This window comes from Mirounga leonina, unplaced genomic scaffold (genome assembly GCF_011800145.1).
Source record: "Mirounga leonina isolate KUSES-001 unplaced genomic scaffold, KU_Mleo_1.0 Mir_101664, whole genome shotgun sequence".
Taxonomy (NCBI): domain Eukaryota; kingdom Metazoa; phylum Chordata; class Mammalia; order Carnivora; family Phocidae; genus Mirounga; species Mirounga leonina.
Window position 1 is genome coordinate 28,927,755 of NW_023270175.1, and position 22,922 is coordinate 28,950,676.

Genomic DNA, 22,922 nt, shown 5'->3' on the forward strand with positions numbered 1-22,922 from the left:
ACAAAACTCACAGATACAGAGAACAGCAGTTGCCAGAGGCAGTGGGTGGAGGGGGGGCAAAATGAGTGAAGGGGGTCAAAAGGTACAAACTTCCAATTATAAAATAAGTAAGCTCTGGGGACCTAATGTACAGCATCGTGACCATAGTTAATAATACTGGATTGTATGTCTGGAAGTTGCCAAGAGACTGGAACTTCGAAGTTCTCATCACAGGAAAAAAAATTCCAACTGTCTGTGGTGACGACTCTTCCCTAGACTTGTGGCGACCACTTTGCTTTATATACATATATCAAATCATTATGTTGTGTACCTGAAACTAATATAATGTCATAAGTCAATGATCTTAATTTTTTAAAAAATTAGAAATAACAAATAAATAAATAAATATTTGAAAAGAGATAACAATGGAGAAAGCAGATGGGCTACATGGCTTTTCATGGTTACCGGAAAACACAAAATGTGATCTCACAGATGACCAGGTACCAACCTGCATGATCTTCTTTATGCACGGAGGCATAAATAATAGCGGGTTTCCAAAGTAATTTGGAATAATTTTGCACCTTTAAAACTATAATCCTTTCCTGAGATACCAGCAATGTAATTTTCACAAATGTAGTAAAATCAATCAATTCCAATCACTTGAACAAGACACTTCCTGTCCATTCTAAATCAGCTTGTAGCCGAGGAAGGAGACCCAGGTAGAAGGAAAAGTGTGGCCTTATTACTGCCTTATGATTATGGTCAAGCTTGACTCAGCTTGAGTTTAATGACTCAGCTTCAGTTACCTCATCTATATGTTGTGTGCGTCCATTAAAAGAACTTACATGAAAATTCTTAGCAGTGTTTTATGAGAAAGAAGGCCTAGAATGCTAGGGGATGTTTCATATGTCTTAAAATGGGCTTATTTTAGGGAGATGGTATACTTCTCCACCAGGGTAAAAAGAAAAGTTGCTTTTTGCCTAACAAACTTAGTTTGACTACATGAAAAACTTTAAGACATGACACGGGACTTAATAATATTACTTTTAACACAAATTTGGCTAATAATTCAAAACTAAGATGTATTCTCTCCAGAATGCAACCCAAAGGCTATGTTGCGTGCTTTAGGGCGAAGTGCACGGACTTGTGCCTGGCCGCTTGGGTTCAGATCCTGGATCAGCCACTTTCTAGCTGTGAGAGCTTGGGCAAATCACATAACCTCTTGGTGCCTCAGCCAAATGAGGATAACACTTTATGGCTGTTATGAGGCTTTAATGAATTTAAAGACGAAGAGAGGCATAGAGCAGAGCTGACCCACAGCAAGCACCCTGCAAATGAGAGCGATGATGAACATGATGTGAGCTTGGATATTTGTCCTTGTGGAAAGTTCTCATCCTGTCCCAAATAAATTCCTTCAGATTTCCTAAAAAATAGCCTCCCTTTCCTCAGAGAGGCATCATGGAAAGACTGTGGAAAAAATATCTCCAATTCAAAGCCATTGGTCATCAAGATGACCAATGTGAGAAAAGGCAAATCCGTTGTTCTGGGCATCAAGTCCCTGGAAATGTTGGAAGTGACAGCATGTCTGATCAAGTGATGCCATTCAAGACATTTAGCCAAGGGTGATGCTCTAGGATGAAATTAAAAGGAAAATGACAAATAAACTGTGGCAACTAATCAATACATAGCCCAGTATGGAATCTAACGCAGTCTGTTTCAAGAGCGGGACCTGGATTTTGCAGAGCCCGCCTTTTTGTGGTCAGAATAGGGTTTTGTTATAATCATGTTGAGAATTGCAGAGATTAGTGCCCTGAAATCATTGTCATTGCAGTATGAATATTTATTTCTTTTGTGTTCCTTAATAGTTGGAAAATGAATGATAGATATGGAGATGGGTAGACAGGTATACAGTTGTTATTGGTGTGATCCTATTTCAATAGTGCAGTGGAAGAAATTCATTTGAAATTGCACTGAATTTAAAATAGGGCTGGAGAGAAAGACATTGTCAGGGCTGTATGTGGATTCCAGATTAAACATAAAAGCAGAAGTCTATGCCTTTTATCTTCTGATTTATCTACCTTATAATAATTGTTACTTTATTTCAGACATGGTTCTCGGGGATCAGCACCTCAGCCCTGTCTCCCCTTACAATCATTAATACCCTCTTTGGCATAAAATCCCGCATTTTCATCTTTTGCTCTAAAACTGATTTAGTGGCGTTGGTCGTCTCCAGAAGGGATTGCTAACTGCCGACCAGAATGAATGACTATAGGTCAGGCCACCAGCCCTTTCGGCAGGCACCTGTGGGGTAAGGGTTGGGGGCATTGAACACAGCACTGGGAGGTGAGGCCCTCACACAGCGCTGGGTGGCACCCCACAGGCCCACTGCCTGCTTTTGTAGTTAAAGTTTTATTGGACCACAGCCATGCCCGTTCATTATGTATTTCCCATGGCTGCTTTCACACTACAATGGCAGAGGCGAGCATTGCAAAAGAGACCATCTGGCCCACAATGCCTCAAATATTTGTCATCTAGCCCTTTACAGGAAAAGTTGGCCTTCCGTTGCACGAGACGGTTGTTTGCGATTTACAGTGTTCTGATGTGCTTAAAGTTCCTGGGCAAGAATCTAAACTAAACCCAGCAATACTTGCTGCCGTGATTTGTTGGCTTAGAGTCAACTCTGAGCAGGTCTGGCCGAAACTAATGAAAAGGCAGTTCTCGAAAGCAGCCCGACAGGGTGTCCCTGTGAGCCTTCGCTTATGCGGTCCCTCTACCTGGAACGCGCACCCCATTCCACCTCCTCATTCTTTCCGGCCTGCCTCCTGTTGGGCCTTCAGGATTCTCACCAAATCAATCCTGCTTTGTGAAGCCTTTCCTCACACCAGACCCCAGGCAAAAGGAAGCTTTCTCCAGTTTCCAGGGCTCATGGTACAGAAGCCCGCCACACACCACCACCCATCTGCTCCACTGTGAACTCTGCAGAGCCAGCAGCAACGTTGTATTTGTCTCCGTCCCCAGCCTTGTAAGACCCCGTCATTCGTCGGATTTTCCCTAAGCTGTTAGCACGTCATCCCCACACCGCACACCTCACCGCTTGCGTCCCTGTTTCGACTCTTACCCTCTGTGTCTGCAGCTAGAGTGGACTTCTAGGGTAATTCACGTCAAGTCACTCCTCTGCTCGAACCCTACACTGGCTTGGACTTGGCATAAAATCAGAAGGCTGGCCATAGCCTGCAGGGCCCTGCATGACCCAGTTCCCTGCCTGCGCGGCCACCATCGGCTATCTCTTCCTGCTCTTCTCCTTGCCAGCTGCATTCCAGAAACACTGGTCTCCTTGCTGTTCTCAAACATGCCAACCGGGCCCTCGCATCGGGGTCTTGGCATTGGCTCTTCCATCCTCCTGGGCTACTCTTCTCCCCACATAGCTCGCTCCCTTCATTCACTCAGGTCACTGCTCCAATATCACCTCCTCAACGAGGCTTTCCTTCTTTGAAGGAGGAAATGGGCCCTCTGCCGCTGCCTCCTTAAATCCATATTGCTTTACCGCACTTATCAGCTCCTGTCAATACTCTGCGTACCCACTTCTGTGTTTATGACCTGCCTTTCTCACCAGGCTCTGCGAGAGTTGGGGCGCTGTCTTGTTTACTGCTCTAGCTGCAGTCTTTGGAATAGGGCCTGGCATCCAGTAGGCGCCCAATAACCAAGTGAATGGAAGTCTGTCTGCCTGTTGACCCTGGCACCACTCCCACCGCGTTTTCACCATCTCCGTGTCACAATAGGTGCTCATAGCAGTGTTTCACGAGTGAGAAAACGTGATAGGGAAAGCATGGGTTTTAGGATCTTAGTTCAGATTCTAGCTCTACCAGACAGTAGCTGCATGACCTCTCCAGGCCTTAAATTACTTGGAGTTAATAAGTGGAGAATAGTAATAAGTAATAAGTGGAGAATAGTAATAAGTAATAAGTAGCTTTCCACAACACTGGCTTGTTGTAAGGAATAAATGAGATAATACATATGTTGTGAATTATTTTTTAAAGACAGCCCACAAGGGGCGCCTGGGTGGCTCAGTCGGTGAAGCGTCGGCCTTCGGCTCAGGTCATGATCCCAGGGTCCTGGGATCCAGCCCCGCGTTGGGCTCCCTGCTCGGTGGAGAGCCTGCTTCTCCCTCTCCCTCTGCTGCTCCCGCTGCTTGTGCTCTCTCTCTGGCAAATAAATAAATAAAATCTTTTTAAAAAAATTTAAAGACCGGCAACATGTTATGAATGGTGTAATCCCATTTTTGCCAACATGTGTTTGTGTTTAGACAAATGTCTGTAAGGGGCGCCTGGGTGGCTCAGTCAGTTGGACGTCTGCCTCTTGGTTTCGGCTCAGGTCCTGATCTCAGGGTGATGGGATTGAGCCCCGCAGGGCTCCACGCTTGACAGGGAGTCTGCTTGAGATTCTCTTTCTCCCTCTCCTTCTGCCCTTCCCCCTACTCGCGCTCTCTCTCTTCTCTCATAATTAATTGATTGATTGATTGATTGATTAAGTAAATAAAATCTTTAAGAAAAATGTCTGTAAGAGTATAGCCCAAAATGTTAATGGGAGTCATGACTGGTAGGCTTAGGAGTGATTTCTTTTCTTATTTATAATTCTGTAGCTTTCTGTTTCTTTCTTTTTATAATGAGGTGCATTGTTTGAATTATCAGAAGGAAAACGTCATTTGAATTTTGAAAAAAATGAAACGAAAATAAGACCCATGCCCTTCCCACCACACAGTCCTGCCCAGCTCCTTTGGGCCCAAAGAGAAAACAAACAAAAAGCTACAGGGGCGGGGAGAAAACCCTGATGAGCGCGTTGACAGGGGAGGGCGGGCAGGAAAGGAAGGTAGGCAGGAACTGCGAGGAGAGAATTAGAGCCGAACTAAACTCATTGTCCCCGGGAGACCATTTTCCTTGCTTAGAACAGGTTGGAAAGAGGGGCAGGGAGCTTGGAGTATCGGCATCGTGCCTCCGAGTCACGGGCAGAGCATGAAATGAGAGCGCGTGCCCACGGCCAGGAGAGTGTGTGGTGGTCAAGGACACTTCTGGAGCCGGGTAACGTGGGGGCAGAGCCTAACTCCCGCCTTACTGACTGACCGATGGCCTTACCATGTTTCAACCTCTATTTCCTCCTGTCTACAGTAGGGAGAAGCATTTAGCCCCGGCAGATTTACGGTGAGGACTCAGGGAGCAAATGGCCTGCTGATCTCTAGGAAGTACTGGGTTTGGTGTCCTACTTTGTACCAAGGCCCTGCACCCCACCCCCTCGGAATGGAGAATAAAGGGGCGCAGGGGAATAATGCCTCTTCTAACTCCAGCCGCATTTTCTGGGGCCTTGTAGGCGGTGGAGAGCCAGGGAGGAGGGTCAAGGGCGGTAGGGAGGGAGTCAGCACTGATTCTCTTTGTGTGGCTGCACAGGTGTGGGAGGGAAGCCATGTCCCCGCCTGCCCACCCGCCCCTGAAGCAGCCACTGTCGAGCAAGAAGCACTTGGCCACCTGGCAGAGAGTGGGGACTAAAGAAGACGGCAGGGCCGGGAGGTACGACCTGTGCCAGCTGGGCAGGGGTGGCACGAGAGCAGCCGTGAAGAGTCCTAAGGTTTTGTCCAGACTTGCGTGCAGCTGGTGCCCAGAGCTCGATGAGATGAGTGCCTTGTCCCCCCAGCTCGCATTCCTCCAGCTCTATAGAAGCCTGGGCTGCTCATCAAGCTGGAGTGGATTTTATTGTTGTGGACGCCGTTCACCACACAACACAGAGGGTGCAGAAGCCGGAGGATTGTTATGTTCCTCCTCTGCGGTATTAAACGCTTCAAGTCGTGATAAAGAGGTTATCGGGGTGTGTACGATCCCCTCCCCCTACCTCCTTCCTTCTTTCCATAAGAGCATATTGAGGTGTGCCGTGTGCTGGGCTCTGAGGATGCAGACAGGAACACACCCCGTGATCCGCCGTGGAGGAGCAGTCGAGTAGGGGAACCAGGTAGGGGCCAGGCAGTTAGAGTGCCCTGTGCGCAGGGGGTCCCCCAAAGGGAGCAGCGACAACACCTATGAGGATGTGAACATCTCTACTTCCCACTGGAGGCCTTAGCTCGTTCCTGAAGGAGGTCAAGGAGTTTACCCATGGCAAAGGCCTTGAAATAGGTGGCCAGCAAGTGACAACTGAGTCAGAGTAACCTAGACATGTCCAGATGCCAGGAGGGACACTATCAATGCAAGACAGTGAGCCACATGAGTGTCCCTGTGGAGGCTAAGGGCAGTTAGAGTCCATCTTTTAACTTGGGGCATTCAAGCCCTACTGACAAGCTCCCCCACATCTGGCCTCAGTCTCCCTTTCCAACCTCATTGCCATTATCCAGCCCCCTCCTCTAGCCCCCATCCTACTCTATCCACATCACCAAACATGCCTTTCCAAGTATAGTCCCATTCCCCAGAATGCTCTTCCCCACATCTGTCTTTGGCATAGTCCAATCAACTGGTTACGGCCAAATTCGTCCTCAAATAAACCTGATCTTTTCCTTCCCCTTTATGCCCAGGACACTTAATACTTCTGTTAAGAACTTGACACAACCTTCCTTGTATAGGCAAATGTTAAAAACACAAGCTTGGGAGTCAGGAGACCAGACTTGGAAACACTTACACCTGTGTGACCTTAGGTAAATCTACTAATGCTTTGAGCCCTGTTTCATCCTGTGTCCTAGAAATAACAATAATATCTACTTACTAGAGTTATTTTTAGGATGATATGAGGTATTACATGTAAATAATAGTACCTGACATATAGCAAGCACTCCATAAATTATAGCTATTTTTGTAATAAGGCCCTATAATCCCCACCCTAAACTGTGAGCTACTAGAGGTCAGGGACTATTATTAATCTTTGTACTTCTCTTTAGTGTAGTGACTAGCACATAGGAGGTGCTCAATAAAGTTTGATCCGACCTTGAATCATTGTCTTGAAGATACTGGGGCAATCCTGGGGTACTCCAAAGTTCAGGTTGCTGATCTAGGATATATGCATAACCCTAACAGTGTAAGACCCATACATTGCCTACACTTACCAAATAGCCCCCAGAGTTGGGGAAACCCCCCTTAAGGGTTGACTGGGGACGGGTATATGCTTGAAAAGGCTTTTTTTTTTCAGGCCATGAATGGAATACTTGGCATTAAACCAGTATTACTTGAGTGGAACTAATGGGATACTTAGGGTGAGAGATCATCAAAGCCCCCTCATTCCCTAGAACAGTCACATGAATTGCCCATGAGCAGGTTAAAGGAGTGCTCCAGACTTCTGGAAGAGATGAGAGAGGAAAATGAGCCACTGCGATCTGCTGGGAACAGCCCAACGAACCAGTCGGGAGGGGGCAGACGTGGAGGAGCAAGCCCATGCTTCTGCTGAGAACCCTACAGGCTCTTGGCGAGGAGGCAGGTGGGGGCCAGTGCTAGTGCTACTTAAGACACCACCTGGGCCTGTATGGATGGGAGGAGACAAACAAGAGAGGGACAACCCCTGCCATGTGCTGTGACAGGTCACACTCTTTTATGAGTCTACAACTCCCTGGAATAGACTTTACACACAGTTCTTAGCTCTGATTCCTTCATACCTCTCCACTCGTTTTGTCTTTGCCTCAGTTTTATCATCTGTTTCTTTTTCCCCCTTGTTGAAGTTGATACATCTCTGTGAGCCACGACCAGTCTTTTTTGGAATGATGCAAAGCATAAATAAATAATATATATTTTTTAGATACACAATCTCATTTGACACTCACAACAATCCTGTGACTTGGATAGGATGTCTTCAGAGAGTATGCAGCTTGGGAAAATCTTCGGACTCCAAGCCCAATGCACTTTCCACCCACCAATGACCTGGGGATTGGGAATTGACTTGGCACCAAGCACATTCTGCCAGTCCTATGAGGAGAGCATTGCCATCGACACGGATCTACAGGTGGGGAATCCGCTGCTCACGAAGTTAAGGTAACTAGATGCAGTCGTTCAGCAGAGCAAGTAGCAGAGCCTGGATTCTGTCCCAGCCAGTACTCACTGGCCTCGCACCTAACAAAGATAGGGAGCTCACTGGTGAGGGTATTAGAGGCCACATCCTGCCATCTACTCAGTCTGCTGTTCTGCCATCTACTCAGTCTGCTGTTCTTCAAGTCCCATGGGTCTGTAATAACAACACGAATAAGAGCTTACACGCCTTGACCACCTACCAGGTGCCAGGTACCAGACTAAATCCTTGAATTTCATGATCTCATTTAATGCTCATAATAATCCTCTGAGGCAGGTACTATTTTGCTGCCTTTTCTCACTTCACTCCCTCTCCCTGTGTGACCTCATCAATACCCACAGCTAGTTAGTATCTATCCTCAGATGGAAGAAAAACGCTTTCATCCAGCCCAGACTTCTTTGAGCACGCCAGACCAGTATTTCCAATTGCCTACTTGGCTTCTTACTTGAATTTATTCGTGCATGCATTTGGCAAATATTTATTGAGCACCTACTGTATAGCCAGCACAGTTCTAGATGCTGAAGACTGTAATAATATATAAAATAGACAAAAATCCCTTCCTTGTGGAGCTTATATTTTGGTGAGGCAAACACAAGAAGTGAGAAAAAATACAAACTATCTAGATAGTAAGAAGAGCTAAGGTAAAAAAATAAAGCTGAGAAGAGACTATGAAATGTTGGAGGAGTGTTGACATTTTTGGTAGGGTGGAAACAGAAGGCCTCATTGATGTAGTATTTGAGTAAAGGAGGTGAAGGAGGGAGGGAGATAAGGGAGGCCTCTAAAACACCTCCAAATCAGCATGTCTCAAATCCAACCCCCCATTTTCCCCTCAAAACCTAATCCTTTTCCAGTGATCTCAATTTCAAGAAATGATCCCACTATCTACCTATTCAAGCCAGAAACATAAGCATCATCCCTGACTCCACACTTTCTCCCTTCCCCACATCTTTGTCACCATATCCAATCCATCACCAAATTCTGTTGATTCTACCTCCTAAAATGCTTCCCCCATCTCCATTATCATCACTATGAGCCAAGCCACCACCATCTCTCACCTGCTGCTTCTACTCTGGCTTCCACCTAATTTGTTGTCCTCACAGCAGCCAGAATGACTTTTTTAAAACTCAGATCTGGGGGGTGCCTGGGTGGCTCCGTTGGTTAAGCATCTGACTCTTGATTTCACCTCGGGTCTTGATCTTAGGGTCATGACTTCAAGCCCTGTGTTGGGCTCCATGCTAGGCATGGAGCCTTCTTAAAAAAATTTTTTTTAATAAATAAATAATAAAACTCTAATCTCATAATGCTTTCACCTTGCTTAAAGCTTACCAAGGCATCACATAGCTCTTATTGGTAGGATGAAGACCAAACTCATGACCTATATGTGATATGACACCAATCTCTCCAGCCTCTTTTACACCAGTATTGCCTCCCACACACAAACACACAAACACACACCCACCATGCTAGCTTTATTTGAGAATCTTAAACAAGGCATGTTCTTGCCATGATAAGGACTTTTAACATGCTCCTCCTCCTTCTTGTAACGTCCTTCTTTACCTGTCTCAAGCAGACCTCTCTTAGTTACTACCCCCTTCAGAGCCCAGCCTCCTTTGATCTTGATGACGTCACATTTTCCTGTTAACAGTTTGTCATGACCCCATGGATTTTCCCTTCCTAGCACTTTTGCTCATGTAATTTTACACCAATATGTCTATTTGATTATTGTCTACCTGCCCCACTAAAGTGTTGACTCCGTGAGGATGGGGACTTATATGCTCATCATTGGATCTTCAGTGCCTAGAACAGTGCTTAATACTTAAGTAGGTGCTCAACAACTGTTTGTTGAGTGAGTGAAACAACAAATGAATGAATCACCATTTCATAGATGAGAAAAGGAGGCTCAGAGAGGTAAAGTATATCACTCAAGGCCACATAGCAAGAGCAGGGACTTGAGTCTAAATATGTTAGATTCCATCTCCCATATTTTTTCTCCTGCTACTTGCTGCCTCTTGTTTTATGTTTTTAACTTCACAAGTTGCATGTGAATACATTCATGCTGTAAAAATTCAAACCATAAAGACTTGTAGAGAGTAAAAAGTAGAATTCCCCTGGCCTTGCCCCTCCTGAGCAGTACCACTGTTAACACCGTGGTATCTGTATCTCCAAGGCTCCTTCCCTGCTGGTACAGTGTGTCTATATACCTGTATCTCTATCTATTACACACACACATACACATGGATAGACATAGTTTTATTGAGTTTTGTTTTTCACATTGATGGATCATACCAGGTACATCCTTCTGAGATTTCTTTTATTAACTTAACATTATACTCTAGAGATCTTTTGATATCAGTACATCAGCCTAGCACACTTCTTTGAGAATGTGGAGTGATACTTAAAATGTACAAATGCCATTAAGTCACTATTTTGTTATCAAAAGAGAGTCAGATAATAATATTTTAGTGTAGTTTCTCTAGTATATGTCACTGTGCTACATTTTAGGGATCCACAGATGAGGAAGACTGTTCTTGTCTGTATCCTGTCAGCATAAAGCTAGGAGGCATGAGACAGCATGGCAGACTCAGGGCAACAGAAGTAACTTTGGATTATCAGCTCCTAAATGCAAAGGCAAATGTGGGAGAGGCAGAGCATGGGAGATAAGTAGGGGCTAGATCATGCAGGGCCTTATTTATTATGTTAAGGAGTGTGGACCTTATCCTGAGGGCACAGGGAACCATGTAAGGATTACTGGTTAGGAACGCGTTGGCTGTAAGTAATGGAAAGTGTGCTGATATATGTTTTCTCAAATGTAACAAGAAGTCTAAAGACAGGCCGTCGCTGGTTTGGGTTCAGAAACTCCACAAAGTTCTTGGAGCCCAGGCACTATCTTCATATTCATCACTGTGAATGTGTTCACTTTCACCCTCATGCTTATTGCCGCAGAGTCACAAGATGGCCACCACGGCTCCAGGCATCATGTGCACGTTGAAGGAAGTGAAAAGGGGAAAAGGATTGTTCTCAGGAAAGCAAAAATTTCCCGCAGAACCCCTAGCAGATTGAAGCTTATAACTCTGGCTAGAATTGTGTTATATGGCCCCCCAACCTTCAAGGAAGGCTGAAAGAATTAGTATTTAGTTTTTCTAGCTTCTGTAACAAGGGCACATAATGATCAGGAACGGGTATTTAGGTACCCAGCCAAAATGATTTGCTTAACAGCAGGATTTTACTCAAGGAATTGGCAGGAACTAACCTATCAGGCACCCCTGTCCCTGTGGTGCCATTGTGATTCTAAGAGATTTGTTTGGCAACTCTGAAATGTTGGGAAATTTTTCAGGCCTGAAAAATTGCATTAGCACTCAGTCTCATATGTCTAACCTGACAATATCTGTCAAGAGAATTCCTGGTGGTGTACAAGGAATATATGATGCCCTTTTCAAAGTCGGATATTGCCACTTTCACCTGGGGAAACTTTCACTTTCACTTGGAATTGTAGCTGTTGGCCTAAGGCTGTCTTGGAAAGCCCATACTGTCAAGACACAGTTCTACGTCTGCTCAGGAAGGATCTGATTGGAACTGGTTGAACTCATAGGACTGTGTCTGCTGCCGTGCATCACCTTTTGGCCAGTCTCACTTGGCACTTGTGTGTATGCCCTGTCTGGGAGACTCAGAACCCAGGAAATGCCACCACCCACAAAAAAGGAAGATCAACTGGAGTCAGTCTCTGTCAAGGTCCAGGAAGAAGAATGTACTCATTATTCAACCTGCAAGGGCTACCCTCCCGCATTACAAAGATGAAAACAAATGGGATCCATAACCCGTTTTTAAAAAGGAGAAGAAAAGGAGGAACTGGGAGTTCAGGCTCTGCTGCAGTCTGTTGGCCCCAGCACTCAGCACTCAGATGGGAGGAGACAGCTACTTCTTCCCACTCTTTTCTTAACCTCCTCTGTCAAGTCAGAGGGGCTCAGGTATTCATGAATCTGGACCGCTCTAGAGAAAAGATCCTGGATGGAGCCCATGAGGGGAATACTTTAAAAAATGACTTTTCAGGGCGCCTGGGTAGCTCAGTTGGTTAAGCGACTGCCTTCGGCTCAGGTCATGGTCCCGGAGTCCTGGGACCGAGTCCCACATCGGGCTCCCGGCTCAGCGGGGAGCCTGCTTCTCCCTCTGACCTTCTCCCCTCTCATGCTGTTTCTCTCTCTCTCTCTCAAATAAATAAATAAATAAAATCTTTTTTAAAAATGACTTTTCATATGTAGTTGGGGGCAATTAGAATAATCGACAATGTTTTTTGCCCTGTGTGAATAGTTTAATAATTTATCCATTTACTCTTGGCCTGACCTCCCCAGAGCAAACCAGGACAACCTCATCTTGTAAACCAGAATGTGGATGACTCAGACAGAGTATCCTAAGCTCTAGACCCCTTTAATTCCCAACTCCCACCCCTCCATATTAAGGACATATACAAGTTTTTTAGTTGCCTTTTTATCAAAATCCTGAGTAGAGAGAGTTGGCTAAGGTCACTTTTGCTCTGAGAAATTAACTACCTAAAAAACTATGGAGCTTTATAAAGGACAAGTCCACCCAGACACCCACCTCCATCCGTGTGTGACTATCAATTCAGACTTCATAAGTGACCTGTCCTGTTTACATCAATCAGTGTTACTCCTTCTTTGCATGAATTACCCAATCTCATGACTATCTGGAAGCCCCCGGTCACTATTAGAGCAAGGGTCCCAAATGGCAGGATCTTCTGGCCCAGTAAGAGCCTGAGAATCTATAATTTAAAGAAGTGCCTCCGATTATTCTCATATGTAGGCAGGTTTGGAAACTAGTTAACCTAGAGGTCGTTCCAGAAAACTGGAAAGACATGATGTGGTACAAGGTAAATTTCTTCCAATAGGGATTACTCACCACAGAAACATCCAGGCAGGAGAACACCTCAGTCCTGCACCCACGTATCCATTTATCCAGCTGATCATCTAGGCAAAAATTATGTTTTACAGAGTAGGTCAGGGTAAGATTGACTTCTGCTGCAGAGTAATGGGAAAACTAACAAATCTTTAGGAGGGGAGTGACCTCATCAGATTCATCAAATCACTCTCACATCTTCTACTGTCCCAAACTGAAACTGGTTCCTGGGTCTTTTCAAGGTCTTCAGGATGGTAAAACCTATTGCCATCTTCCCTTAAGTAAATGCATGTATACATATCCATTCATTTGACAAATATTTTATTAAGTACTTACTATGTGTTAGACATTTTAATGGGTTCCAGAGATATAGTGATGAACAAGCAAGGCAAGAATCCTGTTCTCATGGGGCTTTCCCTATTTTTGGCTACCACCCTGTGTTGCCACATTCCTATGCAAGCCTGAGAAAGATCCCAACATCCACAACAGAAGTTTAGTAGTGCAAGTGAGCTCTGATACCTGGTACAGTGGACTTGAGGGTGAATAGACTAGAAGGGTCAGCATGTCTAGTAACTGGCCTCTGACATCACATGTGCTAGCATGATCTTAAGATGGCGTGGTTAGCATGGCAGAGACTGCTAGTTGTTACTCAGTATTTCTTCACTCCTTCTATTATAATAACAATATTTTGCTGGGCACATGATCATCCAGAATGAAGACTGTATTTCCAGCCTCCACTGCAGAGCTAGGTTTGGCCATAAGACTAAATTTCGGCTATTGGAATGTAAGCAGAAGTGACATGTGCAGTATCTGGGTTGTTGCCTTAAATGGAAAAGACATTCCTTACCCTTCCCTTATTCCCCTCCCCACTGGCTAGACATCATGGTGAACCACCTTTGACTATACAGATAGAGTAATATCCTAAGGATGGCAGAGTACCATGGTAGAAGGATCCTGGGCTCCCGGATAATTCAGTGAGCAGGGTCACTATACCAGCCCTGGGTTACGTACCTCCAGATGGTTACATGAGAGAGAAATCAACTTCCATCTTGTTTAAGCCACTCTTACCTTGGGTTTCTGTTACAGCAACAGAACCTACATCCTAACTAATCTGTGTACGTAAGAAACTCATTAGTTACCTGAATGACAATAGATTCAGTGGATTGGTGAAGGCAAAACTTATATGGTAGTTATGGAACATGGAAGAAGCGAGGAAGTAGAGATGGTGAATGTAGGCAACTCTTGTAAGAAGGTCATCTGTAAGAGCAGGGACAGCTAGGGCAGTAGCTATAAAAGATGTTAAGTGGAGAGAAGAATTTGGTCTTGGTGGTGTGGCGATGAGAAATTTGATCATGTTTCCCAGATTATGGAAGGCTCCAACAGAGGACATGAGATAGAAATACAGAAGGGGTGAAGGGAATTGATGGAAAGGAGTCCCTAAGGAGTCAGGAAGGTTGAGCTCCAAAGCCCAGGTTAGGGAAGGGAGATCCAGTTCTTCGGAGAGGGAACTGATAAGGAAAAGGTGAGTGTGGGAACAAGTGAGCAGAGGGCTGCTCAGGAATCCAAGGGACAAATAACGATCTTAAGTAAAGGTGGTTGTTTTCAAATAATATGAACACTTGTGGGAAGCAATTCTTACCCTCTGAAACTCCTTATATGAGGAATCTCTAGCTCTCTGATACTCTCTTACACAATCCTACAATGAACTTGCAGAGAAGATACTATAATTATGCCCATTTTACAGATGCAGAAACTGAAGCCCAACTAGGTGAAGCGGTCAATGGAAGGGCACGCATACAGTGAGTGGAAGAACCATGACTTGAACTGAGGTCTAAATACTTCTCACATGGGTGCTCATTTTGCCTCAGCTTTAAGAATGAGTAAGATTTCAATGCAGATTTCAATCTTGAAATGAAGTGTAAGTAGACAGAAGAACTGCAAGTGCAAGCAGACAGTAGATCTGAACAGTTCTATTTGTTTTAAAGATCTTTTTATTTATTTGAGAGAGAGTAGGGGGGAGGGGCACAGGGAGAGGGAGAGAAAGTCTTAAGGAGACTCTACGCTGAGCACGGAGCCCGACTCGGGGCTTGTTCTCACCACCCTGAAATCATGACCTGAGCCGAAACCAAGAGTCTGATGCTTAACTGACTGCGCCACCCAGGCGCCCCTGAACTGTCCTATTAATGAGCTTCACTGACTAACCCTTATGGAGCACTCCACCAAACAACAATAGAATACACATTTTGTTGAGGACACAGGAAACATGAACCAGGATAGACCATATTCTGGACTACACAATGAGTCTCAGTACATTCAGAAGGTTTCAAGTCATATGAAGTCTGTCCTCTAATCACGAGAATTAAAATAAATTAAAAATCAATGATGGAAAGATCTTCTGAAAATGCTTAAATATTTAGACACTAAATAACATATTTTTAAATGAACCATAGGTTAAAGAGAACTCAACAGTGCATTTAGAAAGTAGTTTGAATTGTGCACATGAAAGCACAACATTTAAAAATTTGCGGGAAGCTGCTAAAGAAGTAGCTATGGGCGAGGATTTATATAGCACTAAATGCCTGCAGTAGAAAAAAAAAGAAGGTCTCAAATTGTTGGCCTCAGTTTCTTCCTTAAGACACTAGGAAGAAAGAGGGACGCCTGGGTGGCTCAGTCGTTAAGCATCTGCCTTCGGCTCAGGTCATGATCCCAGGGTCCTGGGGCTCCCTGCTCAGCGGGAAGCCTGCTTCTCCCTCTCCTACTCCCTCAGCTTGTGTTCCTGCTCTTGCTGTCTCTCTCTGTCAAATAAATAAATAAAATCTTGGGGCGCCTGGGTGGCTCAGTCGTTAAGTGTCTGCCTTAGGCTCAGGTCATGATCCCAGGGTCCTGGGGCTCCCTGCTCAGCAGGAGGTCTGCTTCTCCCTCTCCCACTCCCCCTGCTTGTGTTCCCTCTTTCGCTGTGTCTCTGTCAAATAAATAATAAAATCTTTAAAAAAAAGAAACTATAAAGGAAGAACAGTGAGCTTAAACTGCACAGAATAGGCAAATATGACAATAGAACTGAATAGAGAAGGAGTTGGCAAACTTTTCCTTAAAGGACCAGATAGTAAATATTTTAGGATTTATAGTCTCTGTTCCAACTACTCAACTGTTCTGTTTTGGCACAGAAGCAGCCATAGACAATATTTAAATGAATGAAACCTATATGTGTTCCAATAAAACTTTATTTATGGACACTAAAATCTGAATTTCATAGAAGTTTCATGTGTCATGAAATATTTTTCTTTTTCTTTTTTCAACCACTTAAACATATAAAAAACATGCTTAGCTTGAAGGCCATATAAAAACAAACACATAAGAAAAATTTGTTGACGGCACGTGGGATAATTCACATCTCTACAGAGACTTAAATATAGTCACATTAGCTTGGAGGAATTTTAGGTGAGACTTCCAAAATACTAGGTAATGAGAAGGGTGGGAGAGAACAGGATGAATCACTGACTGATAGGGTGGCTGTAGGGAATGACTTGGAGAAAACACCTTCTTTCTGCCATATGGGCCAACAGAATTGAACATGGGGAGAGGAGGAAGGGTGGCAGGTCAGTTTGGGAAGGCTCTTTATGAGGCATTAAGGAAAACCCCTCACCCCAACCACAACAGCTTGGCCACCACAGGGTTACCATAGGCTGGGGCAGTGCCTTGATAACCAGACAAAGATGAAGCGTAAGGTTCCTCATTGCTCTTTGGAAGGTATATATAGGGAAGGTAGGAGGTTTGGGGTAAACCACTGGGAAACATTGATGTAGCACAGATATGGACCAACTAGCCTCAAGTGCTCAGGAAAGGAAGAAGAGAATGACCCCGTGTCAATGCAGGTACAGAGATGGTGGCAAGGTCAGATGACCCTACCCATGTTCCTCTTTGTCCCCATTGATGCCTCACCTAAGACCCCTACTCTGTCCCTGCTTGGCACAAACCTCCTCCCCAGCCTGCACCCCTTTTTATGAATCCTCCTTCCCACCCAGTCTCCATCCTTTTCCCCCAAATGCCCTGTGTGCTCAGCATGTTGCCCTCCCAGGTGCAAAAGACAACCAAGCAAGTAAGGATGTCCTGCAAATGTGTACCTCCAAAAGATCCTCTGAAATATCTATCACCTGTTCAAGAAAGCACAAGTGAGAAACAAGGCCAACAATATTGTCTATTAGCACATCTTGAATAAGGAACAGAATCAGAACCAAGAGATCCTGGAGAACGCCACCAATCCAAGCAATTCCCTGTACATAATGAGGCCCAGAGACCTAGAACTATCTGTTTCACCTCCAGAAGAGGCTGTAGAGAAATGGTTAACCTTGTAGAGACCAAATCTTAACACCTGCGTGGTATACCAGTAGCGATGATTAAAATAAAATCAATAAGATTGGAAAAGAGAAGTGTTTCTTATTTCTTTTTTTTTTTTTTTTAGAGAGAGAGGGAGAGCAGGGAGGGGCAGAGGGAGAGGGAGAGAGGGAATCTTAAGCAGGCTCCACGCGGGGCTGGATCTCACAACCCTGAGATCGTGACCTGAGCCAAAATCAAGAGTCGGACGCTTAACTGACTGAGCCACCCAGGTACCCCACTTTTTTTTTTTAAGAGAAGTGTTTCTGTTTCTCTGTGAATTCTCTGATGGGAGGGAGGGAAGGAAGGGAAGGAGCAGGTGAGTGAAAAGGAAGGAACATGGGGTCCTGCAGGTCTGGAGGTCAGATCAGCAGGTCCATAGTCAGCCAGACTTTAGCCAGAGGAAAAGGACAAGGTCAGGGCTGGGCAAGGAAGGCAAATTTCTTCAACACTTCATCCCATGGGCAAACGGGAAAAAGGACTTGGTGTTTTTGTGTGTGTGTGTGTTGGGGGGAGGGCCCAGATGGGTTGAGGTGTGACAATATGACAACGACACTCTTCCCCCAAAGATGATAAAATCACCTCCCAGCCACCTACCTCATGGTGGTGTATGTTGTACCCCACCTGGTGCTGTAAGCAACTAAAGGCCCTTAGGGACCAAAAAACTCACCCCACAGAAAGTCACTGACAGCACCCCACACACTAAAATAATGGTGTCTGGAGGCCACAAACCCCACATGAATTAGGAAACTTTCTTTCATTGAAGTATAATTAATATACAATGTTATAATAGTTTCAGCTGTGCAACATATTGGTTCAACGAACTATATATTACACAATGTCACCATCTGTCACTATACAATGTTATTACAATATTATTGACTATATTCCTATGCTGTACCTTTCATCTCTGTGACTCATTTATTTTATAACTGGAAATTTGTACCTCTTAATCCCCTTTACCTATTTCACCCACCCCACAACCCACCTCCCCTCTGGTAACCCCTGTTTTGTTCTCTGTATTTAAGAGTCTGTTTGGTTTTTTTTTGGGGGGGGGTTTTGATTGTTTATTTGTTCATTTGTTTTGTGTTTTAGATTCCACATGTAAGTGAAATTATATGTATTTGTCTTTCTCTGACTTATTTCACTCAACATAATACCCTCTATGTCCATCTATGTTTTGCAAATGACAATATCTCATTGTTTTTATGGCTGTGTAATATTCCATATATATAAATAACTTTATTTTATTATATATAATATATTATATTATATACATATTATATATGTTATATATATATATAATATATTATATTATAATATATATTATATATAATAAATTATGTGTGTGTGAAGTTTAGTTACTGTGTGTGTGAAATTTATTATTATATATATAATAAATATATTTATTTAATAATTTATAATATAATATAATATAATTATAATATAATATAATATATATATATCACATCTTCTTTATCCATTCATCTATCAGTGGACACTTGGGCTCTCATCTGTATGTCTTCTTTGGGAAAATGTCTATTCAGGTCCTCTGCTCATTGTTTAATTGGATTTGGGGTTTTTTTGGTGTTGAGTTGTAGAAGTTCTTTATATATTTTGGACATTAACACCTTCTTGGATATACATTTGCAAATATTTTCTCCCATTCAGTAAGTTGCCTTTTTATTTTGTGGATGGTTTCCTTTGCTGTGCAAAAGCTCTTTACTTTGGTGTGGTCCAGTATTTTATGTTTGCTTTTGTTTTAAGGCACTTTCTGATTAAGAAGCTTGGGATGGAGCAGTGGCCTACCAAGGATGGAATAGTGAAAGCCACCTACCCTAAGTGCAGGCAATAATAGGGAGCATTGTCCACAGAGAATTTTAATACCAGAGTTCTACTGAGTAAAAGCTGGTCTTGTTTTTATTAGTAGACATACACAATATTTCAAAATTTACCTTGGGAAGTCACAGGCCCCTAGAATAGCTTAGACAGCCTTGAAAAAGAGGAATAAAGTGCCTGGCTGGCTCAGTTGGTTAAGCATCTGCCTTTGGCTCAGGTCATGATCCCAGGGTCCTGGGATCAAGCCCCGCACTGGGCTCCTTGCTCAGTGGGGAGCCGGCTTCTCCCTCTCCCACTTCCCTGCTTGTTCTCTCTCTGTCTGTCAAATAAACAAAATCTTAAAAAAAAAAAAGAAAGAAAGAAAAAGAGGAATAACATAGGAAGAGTCACTTTGCCAGATATGAAAGCTCACTCCAAAGCTACAGTGATCATGACAGAGTGGTATTGGCAGTGGGATAGATACATTGATCAATGGAGCAGAATAGAGAGGTCAGAAATGGGCTCATAAAAATGAGCCCGAGTGATTTTTGACAAAGGTACAAAAGCAATCCAACACCATTTTCAACATATGATATTGGAACAATTGGACATCTGTAGACAAAAAAATATTAATATGTAACTAAACTTCACACCTTATGCAGACATTAACTCAAATGAATCACAAACTTGATTATAAAATGTAAAACGATAAAACTTCCAGGAAAAGAGCACAATAGAAAATGTTTGGAACCTAGGGCTTAATCAAGCTGTTCTAGATTGGAGACCTAAAGCACAACCTGTAAGAGGAAAAGGGGTTATGGCCTCATCAAAACTAAAAAGCTCTGTTCTGGAAAAGACCCCATTAAGAAGATGAAAAAACAAGCTACAGCCTGGGATGAAGTGTTTTGCAAACCACATATCTGATGAAGGTCTACTATCTAAATCTTTCTCAGAACTCACCAGTAATAAAAATAACAACCAAAAAATCCAATTAGAAAATGGTCTGTTATGGAAACAGTTCATGTGTGCTCAGTAGCTGCTGGTGAGAAACTAAGCCACATGAAGGAAAAGTGCTTTCTTAAGCAGACATTTCTTTAGTTCTCTAGTGAGAAGGACCTTTCTGCCAACATATGGATGAGATGTCCGGGGCCGTTCTGGGGTCAGTGAACACCCCTAACTGGGAAAAAGCATGCTGAGAAAGCAGTTGAAAACCAATCCGGCAAATTTAACATCAGCTCTCAGTTCTGCAGAAGCTGGGCAAAGTATTTTAATTCTTTTGATTCACACTAGATATTCTCATGTTGTATATCGTCATATGGCTTACATTAATCATGATAGGAAATTATGTAAATGGTGACCGCAGTTTTGAAGCAAAGATTGGAACTCATTGTCTGCCAAACACAAACGTACTTACAGGTATAGTGAGCCTTTGAACTCAGGACCGGCATTGTACATGTTATTATATTTCTTTATGTATGCATAGTGGTGTTTCTTGAGCACCCAGTATGTGTACATATTTGAATTTTTAAATACATTTTTAAGTTTATCTAGACATTCATTTTCATGAATGAATGAATAGATCTCAAAACAAATTCTGAAGAATGTTTCGTTTTTCCCAAAGGAAAGGGAGGAAAAAGAAAGTGGTGCTTTTCACTCTAGATGAAATGTTGGTATTCCCAAGTAGAGTTCCCTTGGGTCGTCAATGAGGATATGGGGCATATTTATTTTAAAATTAATTTTTAACATCGTATGGAGGCAGGGACTCTGAGCGGGCAGTTAAGGGCCCTAAGTCCTAGTCCAGGCTTGACCATCCTGGTGTGATCTTGACAAAATCCCATCTCCTTGTGGGCCTGCATTTCCAATCTGTAAGAGGAAGACTTTGAACTAGAATATGACATCTCTGGCCCTTCCATAGAATTCTATGAATGTGTGTGTATGTGTGTGTGTATGTGTGTGTGTGTGTGTGTATCCTTCCATTTATCTACTTCAGAGAATAAAAATGCTTTAGCGTTCAGGGTATATAACCCAAGCTGTTACATTTAATCTCTGCACAACTAAAGATGCTCTTTCCTGTATGTTTAAATACAAGTAAAAGAAAAGACTGAATAAATTCCATGGTGAATTACATGGTCAGTGAATCACAAGAGTAGAAGCCCTTGGAATTTTGCAGCTACTGGTAGATTCAAAGGATGTTGCTGAGAGGCAAGAGATTTAGCAAGTAGTTTTCCTGTTTACTGAAACCTGGAAGGTGTTGCTAATATTTGGGACAAAAATAGCACAGATTGTTTAATTGAACAATTAGATTCTGGGATTTCACGGACTTTCTAGATTTTAAAATCATCATCTATGACATGCAACCATGTCTGTCTTGATTTTGGTCTGGCCCTGAGTTATTAGAAGAGTTAGCCACTCTGAACTAGGTGGCTATGAGGGGTTGCGACTTAGAGGGGACACTGCTGGTGGAGTTCTCACCCCTGATGGATGTTTTCTAGTAGCTCTGTAAGGGCCTAGGTCTAACTATGTAAGAAGTTGACTCAGCCCTTTAAGAATCCTTCCCTGAAAAGAACTTCTGAAAGTATCTCCAGAGACCATCTTGGAGAAGGAGCCCCAGCCTCTGTCAGGAGCCTGTCCTGGTGGCGTGAGGCCCTCACCATCTGAATCACTTCTTTTTAGAGCTGACATGATTCCTTTGGGTAAGTGCTCAAGCTGCAATTCTGGGTCTTGGATCAAGGGGCCTAAGAGCCCAGTGTGCTGGTGACTTTACTTCAGTGTGGATGGAGAGTTTGGTATGGATATGAGAAGAATAAGGTTCTGATGACATGCCAGGAATCAAATGGGTACAAGTCCAGAGGTAGCTTATATAAATATACAGGATTGGAAGGTGAACCTGACTAGAAATCTGTGTCTCCTTCACTCTATTGTCCAAATGGGGGAAATAAAAATAGAAGTGCGTACTTACTCAGTGATCAGAATTAGCTTTCTTTAATTCTAAGTGGCAATCCCGGTGTAATATACACACACACACACACACACACACACTATATATGATAAACATCTATTATATATTTATTTATATATAAATTATTATATATAAATTATTGTCACATATATTTCATATATCATATATCACATATATATTTCATATTTCATATATATCATATATAAATAATTGGGCCCAGCTACCTCCACAGAATAACAGCTAGGAAGGCTATGTTGGATGACAAAATCAGGACCTGACAATGCAAGCTAGATTGAGTAGCTGAATTATAAAAAAATATGAAATTTAAGGTGAGTCGGCAGTGCAGTGTGCTTGTCCATGGACTTCTGGACTGGTGAAACTTGCTCTCTAGAGTGGGGAAGTGAGTTCTACACTGCTCTGTGCTGGTCACACCCCACCCAGGAGGACTAGTGTGTTCAACTCTGGCTGCTACACTGGGCTGGTGGATGGAAAAGTATATATTGCAAATGTTTGTGAAGAGAGACACCAGAATGCTGACAGGGACCTAGAACCATCCAAATGAGAAAGAGCTGAGGGGAGTGAGAATAAGCAGCCTGGAGATGAAGAACCTTAGAGCCCAGGGCTGCCTTGGAACAAATGCAGAGTAAACTCTTTAAGTCCCAACTAGGAGGAGTGGGTGGAAGGTGCAACACGGAATAGTGAGTAAGAGCTTCCCTAGTCGGGGACTCGTTGCTCCACATGGTAGTGATTTATTCATCCCTGAAGGTACTCATGCTGGCCCTCCACTTGGCTGGGACACTGAGGAGGAGACTCAAATCGCACATGGATGTGACCCTGTGATCCACAGCATATGACATAGGACCCT